Genomic DNA, 20,805 nt, shown 5'->3' on the forward strand with positions numbered 1-20,805 from the left:
GATGATTTTTAAATTAAGTGCTGAGGAATGAAGTGAAATCTTTTGTTCTTTAGATTGTGTCTATAATGGTTGCAGGTTCTATGTGACTTGCATATTTTTGACGGTTTTCAATGTAAATTTCTCGCATAATCTGCAATCAAAGATTTGTCCTAAAATTGTCAAATTTTTGTGGCATTCTAAGCTCCTCGGTAATTTTTGCGTTGACTTTCTGAACTACGTTTGCTCTCTGGTTGGTTTCGTTTATTGCTGATATCCGTTCTTCTCTATCCATCTAGGCTATATTAAACGGATTCAACAAATTATTTTACAAAAAATTTGTAATAGTTTTACGGTAAAAAAGTGTTTTATTAATTGAAGGCCAATTATAAAAAATGCATTAAATACAACTTACGCCTTTTTGAGAGATCACAGGCAGATAACCTTTTAAGTCATGTAACCTTTATTGAGCAATTATATGAATTTTTGGAGTTTGTTGCTCAACGTATGCTAAATCGAAACTCAACAACAACGAATATATGGATTTTGCTAACGATTTTTCACGAGCAATCGCTCAGCCAGCAAAGAATACAGAAAAGTATATACAAGAAATTAACAACTGAGGGACATGGATTTTACTAACAAAACAAACAAAATGAAATTGAACGGCAATCCAAAACTCTAAACAAAACATATTTGAGCATTGCCGTCATAAATTATTTAACTCGATCAACCTATTACCTCGTGCAGCACATTTAACTTTCTTTTACAGGCAACCATTTTTTTGTACGTCCCAAGCTCATTCTATTTACAACCATCTTTTTTAAATAGCCGCACAGCGATAGCTGGGGCTATTATTGGCCTTCTCTTGGTTTTTTACGACTCGAAGAGGAATATTGAGATTCTACAGGTTTTTTTTAGCAGAAAGCAAGTTTTTTCATGACTTGAATTTTGACTTCTTTCTGTTCGAGCATTTACCTCCATTTTTGATTGCTGACTTCTGTTTTCGAATATTGCACTTTAACAGTAGCTTCGTTTGTAATGTATAGTAATTAGGAACTGCTGGTAATGTTCAAGGTGAAGAGGTCAATTTGAGATTTTTTGTTCCTATATAAGTCACCCCTAATTATCTACACCGCACAACCCCCCCCCCACCTATCTACCCCCTCAAACACCTACCTACCTACCCATGCCCCCAACACCTACCTACGTACCCCCCGCCCCCGCAACCCCCCTCCCCCCCAACTTACCCCCCACGTACTACCCCTACCCCCCGCAACTACCCCAGCCCTACCCACCTCCCCAACCTGTCTACCCACCTACCTACCCCCCCACGACCTACCTCCCTCCCCCGCCCCAACTTACCCTCCACCTACCCGTACCCCCCCCCCCCAAACTACCCCCTCGCTTCACCTAACTACCCCAGCACTACCGACCTCCCCAACCTATCTACCCACCCACCCCGCCTAGCTCCCCCCGCACCTAAAAAATTGTCGGCATTTTCAAAACACTTTAATGTGGTTTGTTGGGCTACTTTTGTTTTTTTCTCTTGTCTATTTTGATGTTCTGATTTGGGTACGGTTAGGTTGGAGATTATAATGCACGACGATTCGAGTCGTTTCCGGTATTCGACCGGCTATGTTTTTTTTATTGCGTCGTCACGATTTTTGTTACAACGATATGACGTCACAATCACTTCAAATCTGCTTTTTGTTCATTCGTTCATGCAATTCAACTGAAATGCGTGTGTGACGTCATTTTTCACTCTTATTGGAACGAGTTTTTTGTTGATTCGCGTGATTAAATTTTTGGTCACACTTGACTTACCTCACTCTCAAAAATGACTTCTTCACTTTGAAATTGATTTTTATTTACTTTAATTCAAAGAGATAAGGTCAAATAAGTGTGTGTCACTCTAAATGAAGGTTGTTTGAGAGCAGCTAATAGAGGCAGCAAAATCTTATACAGATTTTTAATCAAAATATAACATATCAGCCTTGAATGAAAAGAAGATTTTTTTGCTCTGTCTTTTTTACTGATTTTTTGAGACAGCAGATCTACGAAGCTTTTGCGGCTATTTTCTGGCAATCTTCCAGTTATGTTGTTAATTTTTTTCGTTTTCCCCACAGAAATTTACGGTAATGAGATTTCAATCAAGATTTCGATTTTGTACTTAAGCCCATTGTTGAGGTTCTTTGCACTGTTGTGAAGTTGAAAAGTCAGTTTGTACAGTTAAGGGTATATTTGATGCTGTTTTGCCTTTGTTCTGAAGTGCTTGTTTTCTTGAAATTATTTTAAAGTTTTGGTCGTAATTCAGGCTGGTTGTATTAATTTGCTTTATTAATAGCCGCACAGCGGTAGCTGGGGCTATTATTGGCCTTCTCTTGGTTTTTTTACTACTCGAAGAGGAGTATTGGTTTTCTTAAGGTTTTTTTTACCGGAAGTACTATTCATTCAGACGCTGTTTTGACATAAAAGCGAAAGTGTAAAATTGCCGTGTGAACCAATTTTTTTGATCGAAAGTTTTTTGATCATGCGCTGCGTTTCGTCTACGTGGCCCACTTCTTGCTTGTAATTTAGTGTATGTAGAAATAATTTTTATTCGATGCTATATTGAAATGTGAACATCGAAAATTTATACGACAGTGTGTTGAAAAGCCGGAAAATGCGTTTCAAGTTCAAATTTGGCACATATTTCGTGATTTTTTTTTATTTTTTGGCTTTTTTTACTTCATTTTTGGGATCTTTCAGCCGTCTCTTGTCAAAAATCAGTTACTATGGCAACTTCCCTTTGATAATTCATATACTCAACGCCTCTTTCTGCCTCGATGTAATTTTGTTTTATAAAATTGTACATATCCTAATCCGATTTTGTAATTTTCCAATTTTTGTCAGTTTTTTGTTTGTATTTTGGTTTTAATTACTAGAAAATCTTTTTGTGCAACATAAGAGACTTTTCGCTTCAATAAAAGTTCATTTTTTGGCGTTAAATTTTTGAAAAACAGTTAAATTTTTTTCTTTAATGCAATCTTAAAAATTTTTTGGCCATTTTTTGCAAGATGTTTCGTTTGTTTGAATTCTGCTTTTTCGTTTTTTTCTGTTCGGAAGGATGAATCTTTGTCTCCAATGACTCGTTGTCTTTTCTATCTACCGAGAATTTTCTTATTTTTTTAATTTGATTTTTGTTTGATTTTTTAATTTGATTTTTGTTTGATTTTTTAATTTGATTTTAATGTGGTGAAGTGATTCAGATTTGCAAATTGCTGTGTGGATATGTGAGCAATTCAATAATCTTCTGATTAAGACACTTAAAAAATTATCAAATTGAACCAATATTATTTTTTAATGACGGGAAAACTCGATCTTTTATGTAAGAAAAGAGCCGAAAAGCTTCAAAAACGATTCTTTGAACGGGGACGGACTTTCACCGTTTTACCTTAAGAGAAAAAGTTTCTTTCTAAGTGAAAAAATCTTTAACATGTGAACACTTCAAATCCATGTTTTCCAATTTTCATGCTCGGAAACATTCTTTTCTGTTTCTGCTTGAGTTTTTTCGTTTTTTAATCTTGTCAAACTTGTTAACAAAATTAAAATTTCGCAAAATACATTTTGCAATTATCTGATCGAGATCCTAGATTTTCTGTATTAGACACTGAATCTGTTAATTGGTGACCCATAATGACTCGGAATAAGTTGATGAAATTGACTACCCTGTGGATAACTTCTGAAGTGTGATTGTTTACAGAAGCTGTCAGGGTTCTGAAAGCTATCAGTTCTAAGGCTTAATTTGCTTAAGTATTAAGAAAAACAATTTTAATCCTGTGAAAGTCAATATCAAATTAAATCTTAAACCCGAAGAAATGTACTGGGAACAGAACGCCCATAGTATTTTGATTATGTAAGCTTCGATAAATAAGTGAAAATGACCCGAGGCCTCGTGACGTGAAAAGATTCATTGGTCTGTATCTATCAGAATGCTCACATTTACAAGTTCTTGCTGCTCTATCGGTTATATGTTCACACGCCAAAGTAACAATCGCTAAGCAAACAACTAATGCAGCTTGAAGTACAAGTTTGAAGCTGACCAGTTTAAACTTTCAAAGTTTACAATTCGCCAGTTCTCCTTTCATTTTATCTCAATCTGGTAATGTATACCTCAGTAGCATTTGAAGACTCGGTGGCACCCAAGTGTGAAATTGTTTGACAGACACTAAAATAACTTCAATCACAGTTCTGCCGGCTCGAGACCAGATCATGTACTCTAATCTTTTACTTCCGGGGAGAATCCCATCAGCGCTGGAGCTTATTTTTGACCGCTGAGGATATTTTCTGTGTAAGTACCTAATCGCATGTCGATGTGGAAATTGGTTGCAGTTTTAGCAATAATTCTGTAAGTTATAATTTTAATTTTTAGATCATGTAAAGATGGCTTAATGTCCCAAGATATCAAAATTGGATTTTGCAGAATTGATGAAAAAAAAACAGAAAAGCTTAAAGTTAATTGCAACAAAAAGTTAATAAATCTTTAAAAACTTTTGTTACCCGCGTATGTCTCAACTTTTAGGTTTTACTTTTATTTTACTTGGTTCTAAATGCTTCAATATTATCCAATTATATTCAACATGTTTGGAAGTAGTGCCATATAAACTATAAAACTCATCTGAGTTAAAAAAATATCGAAAAATTTTTGAAAAATAACTCAGCAGCAAGTTCTTTCCAAAGAATTGCAAATTTACATTTGGTACTAAAGTTACGTTGCATAAATTTTTAAATTCAGAAGACTACTTGAAAAATAATAGCAAAAGAGGTGCTAAATGCTTCAGGAAACACTGTGTGGTTGAACAGTTTCAACATTTTGAAAAACAAAACTTCCTAAAAATCAAAAGTTAGATTATAAAGCTGCCGCTTTCTTAAAAAATGGTAACCGATTGCAAAACAAAAAATGTCTGTTTTTGGGAAATAAGATATTCAAGTTGAAATGCTAAAGAGTTCAAAACTGGTCCACGTCATGAAAACATTCAAAAGCTTAAATTTTTTAAGCAGAATTTTTTGTTCCAATCCAATCCTTATATTCAAGACCGAAAAAATAAGGGTTTGAAAACTTCATAAATCAACAATTTGTGTCATTTTACTCTCAGATGTGACGCTACCACAAAAATTCAGTCGGCATAAACCAATCTTGCTAAGTTTACTTCAAACAGTTAACATTTTCCCTCCCTCGTTCTGTATACTCTGACATAAAAATTTCTCGCATCGTTTGCGCAAACACGGTACAACTGTAAAAACGAGTCGGTAAGAATCAAAACTAGGAAGCTAGCAAATGAGAATTTAAGAAACAGAACACTAGTGGTATCATCAATGAATATCAGAGGTGCGACAGCATAAGCCAACAGGCGTTCTTTCTAATTTCGTTCAGTCGGGTAATGTCAGGATGGAGTTTTATTTGAGCTAAACTGCAGTTTTCAATTGATTAAATAGTTAAAAATTGAGAATGGCTGGCCAATCGTATAAGGAAGGCTAAGTATGACAAGATTTTTGTCCAAATTTTTAATTGTTGGTGATAGCAACGTCTGTTATTGTTCAACATTCAATAATCCTCGGTGTTCGAAGAACTGTCATTTGATGGCGTTTTCAGTCTCAAGATTTAGGCGTTTTGCAGCTTCTGTTGAACAGTTTTCAATAGCAATAAGAATGTTTTTCAGGTGACTGACCGTAAAATTAGTTTTGCCAAACAATCTTTTTTGCAGAAAGCAACAAATTACGTACCGGGAGGTTTATTTTTGAAGACAAGGTTGATTTTGAGACAAGATGAAAATCATTTTCGAGACAATTATTTTTTGAGACAAGTCTGAAAACTCAATTGATTTTGAGCGCCATCCTATGCAATTATCTGCTGTATCAGTTGGAACCCTTTGCGTAGCAATATTTATTTTGAAAAAGAAAAATTAAAATATTTCAATTCTTCAAAGAGTTTTGTAGCTCAACTTTTAACCAATTTAAGGCACGCAATTAAAATAATATTTTGCGGAGATAAAATCTACAAGTTTGACAAGAAATTCAAAATGCTAGCAAAAAATTCTACAAACAAAATTACTTGGCGAAAGCAGCTTATATGGGATCAGTAGCTCAAATGTATGATCTAATTTTCTGAACTGAAAGAGAGGGCATTTTAAGGTGGTAACTCCTTAAAAACTATTTAAGATATAGGATATGCCCCGGAACTCGATTACTTCAATTTTGCTCTTGCTTAAAATTTATTAAATTCATTTTATTTGAATTTGTTTTAATGGCTTTGAAATAATGTGCAATTGAACATTTTAAATGCTCTTAGAATGCAAACTTTAATTCTACTTCTTAATTTTGCTGGTTTTTGTTTTTTTTGTTGCCGTTTGACGCACACTCGATAATTACAGGTCTCAATTGCTTCCTATGGAGATATAAATGAACATTTTGGCAATTTCAGTTAATATCTAATGATGTTAATCACTTTGAAATTATTTGTTTTCACAAATGGAAAAACTTTTTTGAACTTCGCAACTTTCTGCTTTTTTGTCGACCTGTCACCCAGTCGCATTGAGGACAGGTCAAATATCTTTTCTAATGAATTATAAGTTAATTTGTTTTGTTTGTTTTATCTGATGCAAGTTTGATTTTTTAATGATGTTTTTTAAATAGACATCGAGTTTTGGTCGTAATTAATGTTTGTTATTTGATTATATTATTATCTGTTCTAGTAGTCCTATTAACAGAAATTCCATCGGTCCTCTAGCATGGCATCATTGTATTCCATTTGTGGTTTATTGAACGATATGTATGTTTTTGAAAGTTTTCTATCTCTGTCATTTGGTAGCCGAATAAGTCAAGAATAAGGATGAAGCGGGGTCGGAACATTATGTGCGTACGCACATTACCGAGCATCCTTGTTGCTCTCAATTTTTATTTTAGATACTGTCGAACTACTGTTGAACCAGCTCCAAGTTATCGTCGACATGATCATAGCAAAAAATTTGATCAGGAATGCCGTTTGAATTAAGAATGCCGTTCAACAAGTTGAATTATGAATGCCGTTTATTATTCAACTTTGCATCAAACACTGAAAAATGTTGTTTTGTTTCCTGAAAAACTGAAATTTTTGCCAAAACTGACTTGAAAAGTTTGGAAATTTTTTAATGACGTCTTTTCAACAAAAGATAACAAACATTTAGGTCAGATATGATATTGTGTTTATTATTTTTGTCAGGACATGCATAAAAGAGTAAAAGCAATCCCAGATAAGTTCCCCTCTCATATGGAGTGGGCTATTAATGAAGCTGCGCATGGCTCCAGAAATGAACAACGCGTCAAAAACAAAACATAGCATTGAAATGGCTTACGGAATGCGGCGCCCGCTGAAGAGGAAACTCAATGATTTATGTGTCATATCCCTCTCAGAACAGTAATGGTGGAAATTGAAAATAAATTCCTGATTGTCTTGATCAATTATAACTCTACTAACTCTATAAATTTTCTACTGTAAGGATAGTCGAGGTTGTTATTTCATAGAATTATTATTACTCAGAGTACATTTTAAAAATCACTTCAGAGTAAATCCAACCTTTAAAGAAACGAAGCAAAACATTTATTGATTTCATAACATACTGATTTCATTTCACTCATCTATTAGCTGTGAATGCGGTGAACTTTTGTGAATTTTGTGGCTTTAGTGGTGCGATTTTGTAATAATTGCAGCTTTAACCCGGGCCGAGAAAAAATCGGAAAAATATGTAAGATAAACGGTGAAAAGTTGGTTTTTTCACCGCAAACTTCTTACCTAATTTTGCGGTGATGCGGTGAAATTATGTAAGTTCACCGCTAGAGTAAGCGGTGAACTTACAAAAATTCATAACATTTCACCACTTACTACAAGTTACCGTCCTTGAACGGATTCGAACCTCTCACCACCTGCATGTCAGCCACTTCTTCCACTGCGCCACTTCTCACCACCGCTTATCTTACATATATTGGACACTTTTTTCAAAGCAGTGAATTTATGTAATTTCAACGCTAAATTCAGCGGTGAAATTATGTAATTTCACCGCTACCAGGCTATAAAGGTTTTTTTTTCACCGCATTAAACCCCCATTTATGTAATTTTACCGCTTATCTTACAAAATTTTCCGCATTCACCTCTAATCTTACATAATTTTACGTTGAATGGTGGTGACACAACGACCCGGGAAATGGCAAAATTTTTTCACCGCATTACCTGTAACGAATGCTCTGCTACTTCTAACAAGCTTCACACCACCCAGTTTTTTGCAGCGGTTTCAAATCTGTCCGATTAAGAAATGTTTTTGAGATTGCCTTTTCTTAACTGTGTATCCGCTATGTAATAAATTGTCAATGCACTATTCCATGCTCGAATAGTCCCAATAACAAATTTTTCAGCTTTATGGACAATTTTTGTTGCCTTTCAAATGTCACATAAACCTACGCTACGATAAGATCACAAATTGATTGAGTTTTTGTTATTAACTCATACTAAACTTCGAAAAAGGAAAATAATTTCACTTAGCACTGTTATTCAGCTACGCCCCGTTACATTTTCAGGCTGATTCAAGTTTTATGAAAATTCAGATTAAAGCAATCCACTTTATTTAAAAAAATTAGTTTCTCTGGTGGTTTCGCATCAAAACCAGGTTAGGCTTCCTTAATGACTGACTGCAAGTAAACATGTTCTTGTACTTCCTGGAAAAAAATTTTACTGGGAACCTTGTTCCTCATTGGAAAGTTTGAGCAAAATAAAGCCAAATCAAAAAATTTGAAGACCGTAGCGCCTAACATGGACTAATTTCCAGTTAGTTATACATAGTTTTGAGGTACGTCGCTGAATTTGGTGCCTTCTTTTTGCTCTATTATTAGTTTAAATCACATGATTTTTTTGTCGATTTCTCATTGTAGATTAGATGCCGAAAACTTGTGAACACTTATCCATAAATGGAAATCTCACATAATAGTTGATGTTCGTGTATTTCATTCCTTCAGTATTCAAAAGCAACAAATGATGGCATTTAAAGAAATTCAGTTTGTGTTTTTGCATTTTACAAATTCTATTTTTTCTTAATTTCACTTTGGGATAAGTTATCTCTGATCCTAAAATAATTAGTTTTCACGATATATATTATAAATATAGTTTAGTTCAATCTTTCATGAAATAGCATACAATTTTGAACTGAATGCAAACCAGTAAGAATATTTTCCGCCACCAATGCCGCAAAAACAATGGACTTTTGTATAAATTGAGTGTGATTTAGCCGGGCAGTTTTGAAAGGGCTGTGAGCTATGGTTGGAATCTTTTCCACAGCATCACTTGTAGCGACTGTTTTTCCCACTTATGACAAGGAAAAATTGACACCGATAAGTTTTTTTAAACGGTTTAAGATTTGTCCAGCTAAAACGTTTTTTCGGGGTTAGTTCGTCTGAACTGTATATCCGCTATGTCTTCAAAAATTGTCATCAAATTATCCATCAAAAAACATTTGGTCTTGCTGATGAACAAATCTTTCACTTAAAATGTCAAATGATTCCAAGTTAATTTACTTATATTGCCCTTGGTTTTTTGTTGATAACTCAATCTAAAATTTGACAAAACAAGTTGGACAAGTCGCACAAGTTGACAAATTTTGGTTTTATAGTGTTTTGGCAATATTATTTAGCTATGTTCTCTCAATTTGTTGTTTTGCTCGATTTCTCCGTTATTTTTCCATGACAGAGGTCAGATTTGAATTCAACTAGAATTTGAAACACATAATTAATTAATAAGTACTTGATTTCGCATTGGTTTCAATAACGCCAAAAATGATTCTAGACTAAGATTTTTTGGAGACAGCAAAAAATTTTCTATTTAAAATTTAAGAACACTTAAGCATACTATACTCACTGATATATCGATTATTTTCATGCGTTATTGTTAATGCCAAATAATACCTTTCGAACAAGTTCCTTATTCAAATATTTTTGTTTTGTTTTCCTTAAAGAAACTCATCTTAAACATTCTATGCGAATTGATGGAGAAAAATTAATTCATTTCCAGGGCTCGCACCTCTGCCATTTTGTCAGCAATTATACCGCACCTCAATTCAGTTACTAAAGTAAGAATAATTTTTATTCTCTAATCAGAATGACTCCACTTTATTGTAAACAAAGTGAGATAAATTTTTGTAAAAAAAACAATTTTTAGCCGCGGATTTTTTAATAAACGGTTGAGCTAAATGTTCCTTCTGTAAAAGCCGCATGACATCACAAATCCACTTCCACAAGATTTGCTCTGTTATTTTAACAGTAAATTTTCACCATTTTGATTACACTCAGCGCTAAAGTTTGCAATGTTTGCAGTTTTCCTTTATTAACCTGAATCCTGGCTAAACTTTTTTACAATTTTCAAACTTGAATACTGGTCCCGGATTCTTTTAAATACTTTTGACAGCATTTGAGAATAATTATTAGGCCTACATAACTGCAAAATTTGGTCTGTCTGAGGAAGTTGAAGCAATCGAAAGTTTGAAAATCGAAATAGTCATTTCAATCCGAACAAATTTCTCTATTCAGCTCCATTTCATCACTTTGTCCACAATTTCTCCTAATTTGAAGTTTTGTCTGCTGGTTTAGGAAACTTGTCTGATTTTGAACTTGGTCTAATTGTTCAAAAAACGGTCGTTCATTTAAAATTTATGTGACATGTTTAACTTGTTGACGCATTTATTTTGATATCATATTGTTGCGGTATAATTAGTGCTCCATATTTCTGTTCGAATTCATTCTTTATTCAATTAAATCCATTTTGGTTTACTTTACTATTAAAAAAAATTACCAGGGCTAGAACCTCTGCCCTTATTTCAATAGTCAGAGTGCCGCAAATAATTACTAAAATCAAATTGAATCCACTTCAGTTTAATGTATATATGTGCGTTGAAATTTTGTAAAATTATTTGAAATGGGGAACCTAATTTGTTCAGCGTTTAAAAGGCAAATTATCCCAGCTCAGACAAAAACGGCTATGTTAAACTTTGCTTTTAAAAAACGAATGACTTCAAAAACTCATTTCCGAAGTAAGCGTGATGCTTTTAGCCATATAGTTTTCAGAATTTTTACAGCATTCAACGCTAAATTTTTAGAGTGTTAAATGTTTTTTATTAACCTTATTTTTGGCAAAATTTAAGGGTTTACATAGTTGTTAACCTCGAATGCTCGACCGGGATTGTTGCATAATGTTTTCACAGCACTTGAAAACAAACATTAAAACCTTCAACAATGAAATCGTTAAAGTAACCGCAGATTTTTGTTCTGCCTAATGAAGTTAAATAACGGAAGTTTGAGAATTTTAGAATGATGTAGCTGAGCACCAATCTGACTGTTTGAATCTGAACAATTTTTCCACTAAGCTCCACTGTATCTTTTTTCTACTTTTTTTGAAGTTTGATTTTGAATCTTGTCTAATGGTTTTGGAAACGGTTGTTTATATCAACTTTTTTGAACGCATTAGAGTTGTTGGTGCTTTCCTATGAGAACTGTTTCTGATGTAAATTTTTCTTACCATTTAATAAAATGGTTAATAAAAATGCGAGGTATATCAAATCTGCTATTCATTTTTCCCTATCTTTTTGAGTTTACCGCACTTTTGTAGGAGCTGTCATGGCCTTACCTGCTCTCTCACTTATGACAAGTAGAAATTTACACCGGCACTTTCTTTTCAGCGGTTTTTGATGCTAGCGTTCGAAACTATGTATCTGCTATGGCTTAATTTACCGGGTCCTTTTGTGTAATAACTTAGTGCCAATAATAAATCATTCAGCTTTGCCGGTAAACAAATCTGTTTCGCTTTAAATGAGAAATGATTCTAAGTTACTCGACCTCAGTCTGCCTTAGTTTTTGTTGATAAATCAAATTTCATTTTGATTTCATGAAATGTGACTGATTAGAAATTTAGCCCTATGTTTTAGCTACGCTCGCTCCCGTTTTCTTGCTACTTTAATTTCTTTTGGACAAAAGGGAGATTAGAGTACAATTAAGATTCTAAACATCTAATTTCCCAATTTTGTTTGTTTTGAATTGAGTATTAGTTTTTGTATTGCTCCAATATTGAATCTAGACCAGATTTTTTTAAAGACATCAAAAATCAAGTCTAATTGAATCTAATAAAGGTTCTCCTTGTGTATCTTGGAATTATTTACTTGAGAATCTGAAGATATCAATGACTTGCTAGTTTTATAGCTTATTATGATATTACCAAAAAATATTTCCCCTGAGGATACATTAAACATTAAAAAATGCTCAAACGGAGAATGCGTTCAGATAAATCCAAATGTTATTTCCAGCTGATTTGAAGAGCTACTCTTTGAAGTAAGATGGAGTTTCGTTTTAATGCAGCATCTTACATTCCAGTGTATAAATTGCTGCTGATAAATTTTTTTAACATATACTTTTTTATTGCTTTACCGGCTGGGTTAGTTGCAGTGCGTTACAAAAGCAGCAATATATTGGAAAACAATCAATTCGAGCAGTTTATAAATAGTGTTCGCCTTCAAGTTATGCTTTTCTAAAAACTGTTAGCGATAAAGTTACTGCATGCTGAACCTTGAATTTATTTTTTTTTCAAAAAGATAGAATATGACTCAATTAACAATTTTCTTAACCCTTTTTATCACCATTTTCTTAGCAGTTATTTTTGCCGGTCATTAAAACGGTAATACAGGTATTTGAAGGTCCTTTAAAGGTACCAGACATTTCTGGTTGTTCATTTCCTGGATTAAATATTGTCAATTGTATGATGTTCTCTGATTTTCCATAAAACAAATATTTTCAGTCATTTATTCTTGTAACACCGCCACCAATATCCGATATGTGATCGGACGAAGGTGATTCGTAATTTGCGCTTTGTCAACATTTGATAGTTGTTATTGTTTGTTTATTGGCTCCACAGGCACTCTCAAGCTTCAAAACTACAAAAAATAAACAAAATTATAAAATATAAATTCTTTTTGAATTCAGAAATTTTTAGTTTGTCCCAAATATTTATTGCTTTCGATTCAAATTTATTATTTTCTGCTCAAATAGTGTGCGTTACTTAGAGCAATGCTATGTACGTCTCTCCCCCCCCCCCCCCCCTCCGCTTTATTTATACCTCTTCAATTTGTATGTATTAGAATTACCATATCTATCTAGTTTAAGTGTCCGCAAATGGCTACTTATGGCGAATAATTCTGGCGCTCCAAGTCTTTCCTCTTTTCCCTGTTAACCAAAAATCATATGGATTAAATTGTGAGTATAATAAAAAGTTCCCCAGGCGTTGAATACTACAAAGAAATAGGTTTTATTTATCAAACAGTGCCGTTGATGTAACATGTATCCTGCGGTCAGTAGGATAGAATACGAATATGCGCTTTTTATGTTACGATCAAAGCATCCGTTTTAACAGAGGACCGTCTTAGTCGAGTTATAGCCTCCCTGTTTATGACTGCCAACTAGGCGGATATAACTAGTCCAATTTATTCACATCCGTTTATGCTCTCCATTTTGTAAAGGGAAGTGCTCCCGTTTTGTTAAAAATCCTAACCCCCCCGCCCCCATATCCCCCTTTCTTGTTGCTTGTTATTCCGTGCTTGTTTCTACAGTTATACGGCAAATTCCCACTTTTGCACTTTTATCATACTTTATCGCGATGATTTCATGCAAACAATTGTAATGATCGAACTTAAAAATTTTTATGTGTTATCACTAACCTTTATCTTGTTTAACATCTGTCAGTTTTCCGCATAACTTAAAAACAACGAGAAACGGCAAATGAATATTCCGATTATAACAGCATATTTTACTCCACACAGCCGTGATTTGACTACAAAATAATCACACTCTTTTGTCGTCTCTGTTTTTATAGTAACACTGGTGATAAAAGAGTGTGATAAAATCATAGTCTAATGACGAATTAGATTTCGTAGTGTTAACTTGTCGCTATAGAATTGCTTCACCGGTTAAAAATGCAACAGTTGTTATGCAACAGTTGTTATCGAGTTGATTAATTTGCCCATTTACATAATGTTCCATACCATCTTATCCCGAAAATTTCACCAAACCTTTAAGAAGATAAGATCTGTTTAACTTATGCATATTTATTTGTAGACACAAAACGTCCTTTGCAAGAGCTATTTTATCAGTCCTTATATAACCATTTCATGCTTTTCTCGCGATCCTATTTATCTTTTTTAAGAAAACAGGTTATAACGGACAGACTATCAAGGAATGAGTTATCTCCCAGAAATTGAGACAGTTTCTTTTATCTTGATCATAAAGTAACTGGACAAGTAACAATTTGAAGTTACAATTGCTTCTTATAGAAATTACTCACTTTAAAACTAAATATCTAAGGGTTACGAACAACTAGTTGTAACTAAAAACGTAGTTTCCAATTAAATTAAGAAAAGCAACACAATAAAAACGACAATGCAGTACAAGTCTTGAATTGCAATCTGAAGAACTAAACGAACTAAGGACCCAGCAACTGGCACTCTTGCCACAACATCGCCTCGACCTTGACAACAGTCGCCCAGTGTAACGGCTGCTCTCCTTGCGTTTCACAAAGAAAGTTTTACACCGCCCACTTCGTTCTGAGTGGTTACAAAATCTGTCCGGATACTTCGTTGATGCAGTTTGCTTTTGTAACTGTATATCCGCTCTGCTGTACTTGCCGTTGCATTAACTAATTTGACTAAATTAGTTTTGGATTTTTTCTCAATTGAACTGGGTCCACAGGTCACACAATACGGGATCTCTTTATGTTTACCAGTTCAATAGTTTTGATAAAACAAATCAAAGGCAAAAATATATGCCTAAGAAGTGTTATGAAAAATTGGTTTCTAACGTAATCCTGGGTGTGTGTGTGTGTTGCGATTTTCGCAGAGTACTCACGAGTTGAAGACTGAAAATCAGGACACAGAAAATTGAATTCACTGCTCGAGACGTTTTCGATACAAGACACAATATTTGATAGAATATTGCTCAAGGCAAATTTTTGTTATCAAGACACAGTATAAATTTAACAAATATACTGCTCAAGGGTTTGGTTTTAGCAAGACACAGTAACAAATATACTGCTCAAGACTATATTATTTCAACAATTTTATTGCTGAGATTATTTGCTAGCTCGAGTTGCTAAGCTGACAAGATATTGAGATTGTAAGTTCTTATTTTAGTTCAGTTTGTTAACAATTTTTGTGCTGACGTGGCATACGTGGCTGTTTCTGATTTGCTATACACAGTTTCCTCGCTAAAGAAATGGATAATTGGGATAAAAATAGAAGACAGTAATAGTTTTCGTCCTACGCAATTTTGTTTTCCTTAAGCTCAGCTCCAACATCGCCGGCCCTGTTTTCCGTCGTGAAAATATCATCGTCAGTTGGTAGTACCGGAGCGAGCTTCACTACGGGCCTCTTGTAATATCCATCCTTTTTTCGGATTTTCGCTGATCGAATCACTCCGTCGAACCCTTCAAAGGTTTCGGTTATTCGACCCAGATTGTAATATCCACGTTTGTCACTGTCTTCCACTAACCACACAAGATCACCCTGCTGAAGACTTCGGTCCGTTGTGGTCTGCCATTTCTTTCGACTATTCAACGTTGGCAAGTCCTCTTTACGGAATCTGTCCCAGATGAGGTCTGCGTAAGCTTGTGTTTGTCGGAAGAGCATTCTATGATCAACAAATTGCAGTGCACCTGATAGATACGGTAAACAAAGGTTCTTGTTGCCAAGTAGGAAATGGTTTGGAGTAATAGCTTCTCAATCGGTAGCATCAGAACTGACTTGTCTGTTCGCGTCTGTTCAACAAGACACATCGTGGTTGACATAACATCCTCCGTGACTGATCGATTGCCCAGCACTGCGAACATTGCCTTCTTGCAACTCCTAACCAGTCTTTCCCACACTCCTCAAAAATGTGGTGCTGCAGGTGGGTTGAGCTTCCATCTGATACCTTGTTGAATCAGATGTTCTTCAATTCGCACCTTGTTCCATGCTGCTATATACTCTGCCAGTTCTTTTTCAGCTCCAACGAAGTTTGTCCCGTTATCGCTAATCATTTTGACCGGTTTGCCTCTTCGTGCAATGAATCGCATAATTGCGTTCAGACAACAATCAGTGTCTAGTTTTGGTACAATCTCTATATGTACCGCACGTACAGTAAGGCATGTGAATAGACAGCTCCAACGCTTTTCGTTTCTTCGACCAATCTTTACTGTGAATGGTCCGAAATAGTCTACGCCCACATTCGAAAATACTGTTGATGCGACTAATCGTTCTTCAGGTAGATCTGCCATTACTGGTGCCTTTGTTTGGGCTCTTCCCCTTCGACACCTAATGCATTTGTTTTTGATCGATCTCAAAGCATTTCGTATGCCTAGGATCCAGAATTTCTGCTGAACTATGTTTCTGACATGTTCAGTACCTTCGTGATGATTATTCTTACTTTCATTTTGCAAGAATAATTCAACTACATGGTGCTTCCAATGTAACAGTATTGGATGCTTGGTTTCAAAGTTCAATTGACATTTACCTATTCTGCCCTGGGCACGATTAAGTCCTGGCTGGTCAATGAATGGTGAAAACTGGCGGATTTTGCTGTTTTTTGGAATTTCCTTTTCAGCCTTGAGAGATTCCATCTCTTCAGCAAACTGTTCTCGCTGCAGTAGTCTGAAAATGCTTGCTTATGCACCCTCTTTTTCTTTAACACTTAATGTTTCTGTTGCCGGTTGGTGTTTTATAAATACGCGCTGTACGTATGCCATTGTATTTACTAGTCGATTGAAACTACTAAATCGTTCCCGCTGATTCATCGGCTTCTTCTCTTCAACCTTTGCTGAGAAGACCATTTCGTCGTTTTGTTCGTCTCAAGCAAATGTTAAATTCAACTGTTCAGGCCATTCGTACTCTCGTTGCTTCAACCAGGCCGGCCCAGTGAGCCATTCGCTTCTCTTAAGTTCGTCAACATTGATCGCTTGTGTCCCGATGTCAGCTGGATTGTTAATACCACTCACATGATTCCGCTGTGAAACATTAGTTGTATCCAAAATCGCAGCCACTCTGTTTGCAACAAACATCTGTTGCTTACGGTGGGAGCTATGAATCCATTGCAGAACAGTAGTGGAGTCTGTCCAAAAGTTACAACTGTGAATCTTCGATTCGTGTTCCTTCACTATCTGTTCTTTAAGTCTCACCGCCATCACTGCTGCTTGTAGTTCCAAGCGTGGTATAGAAAGGTGTCGCATCGGTGCTACTCGGCACTTTCCGATTACAAATGCTAAATCTGCTGAGTATTCTTTGGGCTTTGAACGTAGGTATGCCACAGCGCTTATTGTGTCTTCAGATGCGTCGGCAAACACATGAAGTTCCCATTTGTCCTTGGCTTTGCTGAAGTATCTTCTATCAATGCTGGTTTCTGCTACTTCTGGAAGCTGCGCCTTCCATTTCAGAAACTCTTCTTCTTCGTTAGGTTCTACTGAGTTGTCCCAATGTTGTCCATTTTTGGTCCAGATGCTCTTCAGGAGTCGTCTCATACGGACACTGAATGATGCAAACAGTCCAAGAGGATCAAACACCGAAGAAACTAGAGATAAGATCTTCCTTTGGGTGATTGGGGTCTCAACTTTTTTGCCTGTACCTCTACAAACCTGTAGGCTATCATCGATAATCGTCCACTGAAGCCCAAGCACCGATGACCCTTCCTGGCTGGGTTCTAATTCAACCTGCTTTGTTTTGCTGATTGATCTTAAGTCCTCTGGGATTGCGTTGGTTACCATGTCGCTGTTGGTGATCCACTTCTTCAGTTCAAATCCATGTTTTGAGAGAAGAGGTTACAGTTGTTTGAAAACTTTGATTGCTTCTTCAGGTGTTTCGGCTGAATTGATGAAATCGTCCATGTAGAAGTTGTTTTGGATTGCTTTTGCTGCAATTGGGAACTCGTCCTCGTTATCGATCGCTACTCGCTTCAGAGCGTAGTTGGCACATGTTGGTTAACTCTTTGCTCCGAAAACATGACGCTGATACTCGTAAATTTGCACAGGTTCTTTCATTGTTGGTCGCCACAAGAATCTCAAGCAGCTTTTATCCCGATCAGGAACTTGCACTTGAAGAAACATTGATTCATTATCTGCGGTTAAGGCAATTGGTCCCTCTCGAAATCTGAATATCGTTCCGATCAACCCGTGCAGCAGATCGGGTCCGGCTAACAACTTGTCATTTAGGCATACAACCTTGTATTTTGCTGCAGCGTTGCAAACACAGCGAACTTTACCTGGTTTTTTGTGGTTTAGTACTAGATGGTGTGGCAAATACCATTCATTTCCGAAAGTGCCTTTGACTTCCGATTTGCCAAGGATCTTCACAAATCCCTTTTCAACATCTGTATCAATTGACTGTTGATACAAGTCTTTTAAATTTGGGTCTCGTTGGAATCTTCGTTCCAGTGAGTAGAGCTGACCAATGGCTGAGCCGTAGTTGTTTGGGAGATTGGGTTCTAGTTCACTCCATAGCATGCCCACTTCGTACCGCTCGCCTGTAAACTTTGTCGTGCTCTCTAGAAACTTCTGAGCTCGCTGCTCTTTCTTTGATTGACTTACAACATTTATTTTGGAAGCATAGGTTTTTATGTCCCACCATGTTTGGATATTTTTTACTTTTCTTGCCTGTCATGGGACCACTGACTACCCATCTTAATTCTGTTAAGACGGCAAAAGGCTCACATCGTGTTCCAATCTTATAGTCCAATGGACGATGAATTTTGTAGGCATCCTGTCCAAGTATGATGCCTACTTCCATCAGGTTGAATGCTCTGTTAGTGTGAACATTCAGGTGTCTGAATTTGTTCTTCAGTTCCTTGTAATCATATGTTGTGTTTCCCAACGAGATTGATGGGTGTGCAAACGCTTCAATCGAACGCACCTTTGAATGTAGTCCCTTTATTGTGATAGGAACCTTCTCTGTCCTCAAATCTTGCGTCCCATGTATGCCAGCTATGTTCAAGGTAAAGTCCGTGCCTTTGGCTTGTAGTTGATCCTTAACGCTTTGATCGATGAACGATACTGTTGAACCACTATCGAGGAAAACGTAGGTAGTCAACCTGTTACCACCACTCTGAACCGATACCGGAACTATTTGAAGAAAACTATTAACTTGGTTACTCTGGTTGATTGTTGCTGCGCTTACGTTAACTGCGTGACTGCCCTCGTCCATTTGGTTTTCTGAGTGTAGCAGTCTGTTGTGCTTTTTGGTACATCCATTTATACCGCACGGGTGGACTTTACAATCTTTGATTGCATGCCCTTTCCCCAGACATCCATAACATAAGCGTTCTTTTTTCACTGCTGCATAGCAATTGGTGACATTCATATTCTTAAATATTGGACAGTTCCATATTTTATTAGTGCCATCCGCTAGTGGACAGTGGTTCTTTTGCGTCTGCTTGGTTTCTTGCGGGTTTGAACTTGCACTGAAGTTCGATGTCTTCGAGAATCGTTTTTCTCTATTTGTGTTGCGTCGGTCTTCTTCTTGCTGTTCCCCTTTAAACGATGAAAACCCTTCATGCACGAATGCCATTCGTGATAGCCATTTTTCAAACATGATTAGATCAGGCCAGTCCTCGTCTTTGTTATCGACGTAGAACCACCATTTTTCTTTAAGAACTTGAGGTAGCTTATCAACTGCCATGTACAATGTCGAACTTGATTGCAAATCACCAATACGTTTGTACTCTTTGAGCACGTTCACGAAGTTAGATACAATAACAGAAAAATTAATCAGGCTGGTAGAATCATGAGGTTTCACTTGATTAGCTTTTCGTAGGCTCTCGAGCTGCGCTTCCATAATTACATGCGGTCTTCCAAATTTTCTTTCTAAAATGTTCCAGGCAGCACTATAAAACTGTCCAGAATAGCCCATTCCCGAGATTGCAGATTTTGTTTTGCCTGTTAGCAGAGTCTTCTAATGGCTCATTTTCTCTGAGTCGGGAATCATGCGTTTATCTACTGTTGCTATGAACATGCTAAACCACTCAGGCCACTCCAACGGGTTTCCGTCAAAATTTTTCACCCTCAATTTTGGTAAACTACTGCTTGAATGTCCAGTGTTGTAGTGCCTTCGAGCTATCGGCGATATATCCCGCTCTTCAGCACTTACTGAAGCGTTCACGAGAGTTTGGGTACCATGGGTAATGCCTATGCTTATTTCGTTCAGGGCTGACGTCGAAGCGAGCTCTTGGTCGAATTGGTGTTTGCGTGTCGTTCATCGAATTCGCCCACTCCGAGACATATCTCCCTTTTGGGGTCCAATTGAAAGGTGGCTTGTCACGCGCCTTAGTCGATTGAGAACGTAAGTCATCTTTCTCAAATGCTGTTCTTTGCAATTGGCGTTCTAGGTTTCGCTCCTTTTGCCGAAGCTGATGTTGCATCTCTAGTTCTTTCATTTGCATTTCTAGCTCCAACCTCTATCGATCAAATTGGGCTCGTTCGATTTGCAACTTTTTTCGAATTCAATTTCAAATTCCTTTATTCGTTCTTCAACCCGACGTTTCACTGAAGATGTTTCCGAAACGTTTTCTGTATCCTGGTTGATTGTCTGCACGATTCGTGTAACCGTATTCGTCGTTGCATAGCTTGTGCTATCATGGTTTTGGTTAAACTCCGGAATTCCAACGTTTGGTTCTAACTGATGTTCATTATTCGCAGGCGGTTGCTCTTCATTGGCATGATGAGTTGACTGGCTTTGCTGGCTTGACATGTTTGTCTCTCCGTGGATATACGGTAACCAT

General features: G+C 36.4%; 1 protein-coding gene across 3 annotated transcripts in view; it reads left to right on the forward strand.

Annotated features, from left to right (window-relative positions):
• The first annotated feature begins 4,011 nt into the window (after positions 1–4,011).
• The window catches only part of LOC142334715 (leishmanolysin-like peptidase), a 50,458-nt gene continuing 33,664 nt past the window's right edge, over positions 4,012–20,805 (forward strand). The window contains exon 1 of one of the 3 annotated variants that reach the window (XM_075382962.1): positions 4,012–4,309. The gene's annotated coding sequence lies outside the window, so the exon portion shown is untranslated. Of the gene's footprint in view, positions 4,367–13,119; positions 14,226–20,805 lie in introns of those variants that run through there. The other 2 variants (XM_075382964.1, XM_075382963.1) reach the window with 2 other exon arrangements.

The sequence above is a fragment of the Convolutriloba macropyga genome, chromosome 2, assembly GCF_964194025.1.
Source record: "Convolutriloba macropyga chromosome 2, txConMacr16.3, whole genome shotgun sequence".
NCBI classification, from domain to species: domain Eukaryota; kingdom Metazoa; phylum Xenacoelomorpha; order Acoela; family Convolutidae; genus Convolutriloba; species Convolutriloba macropyga.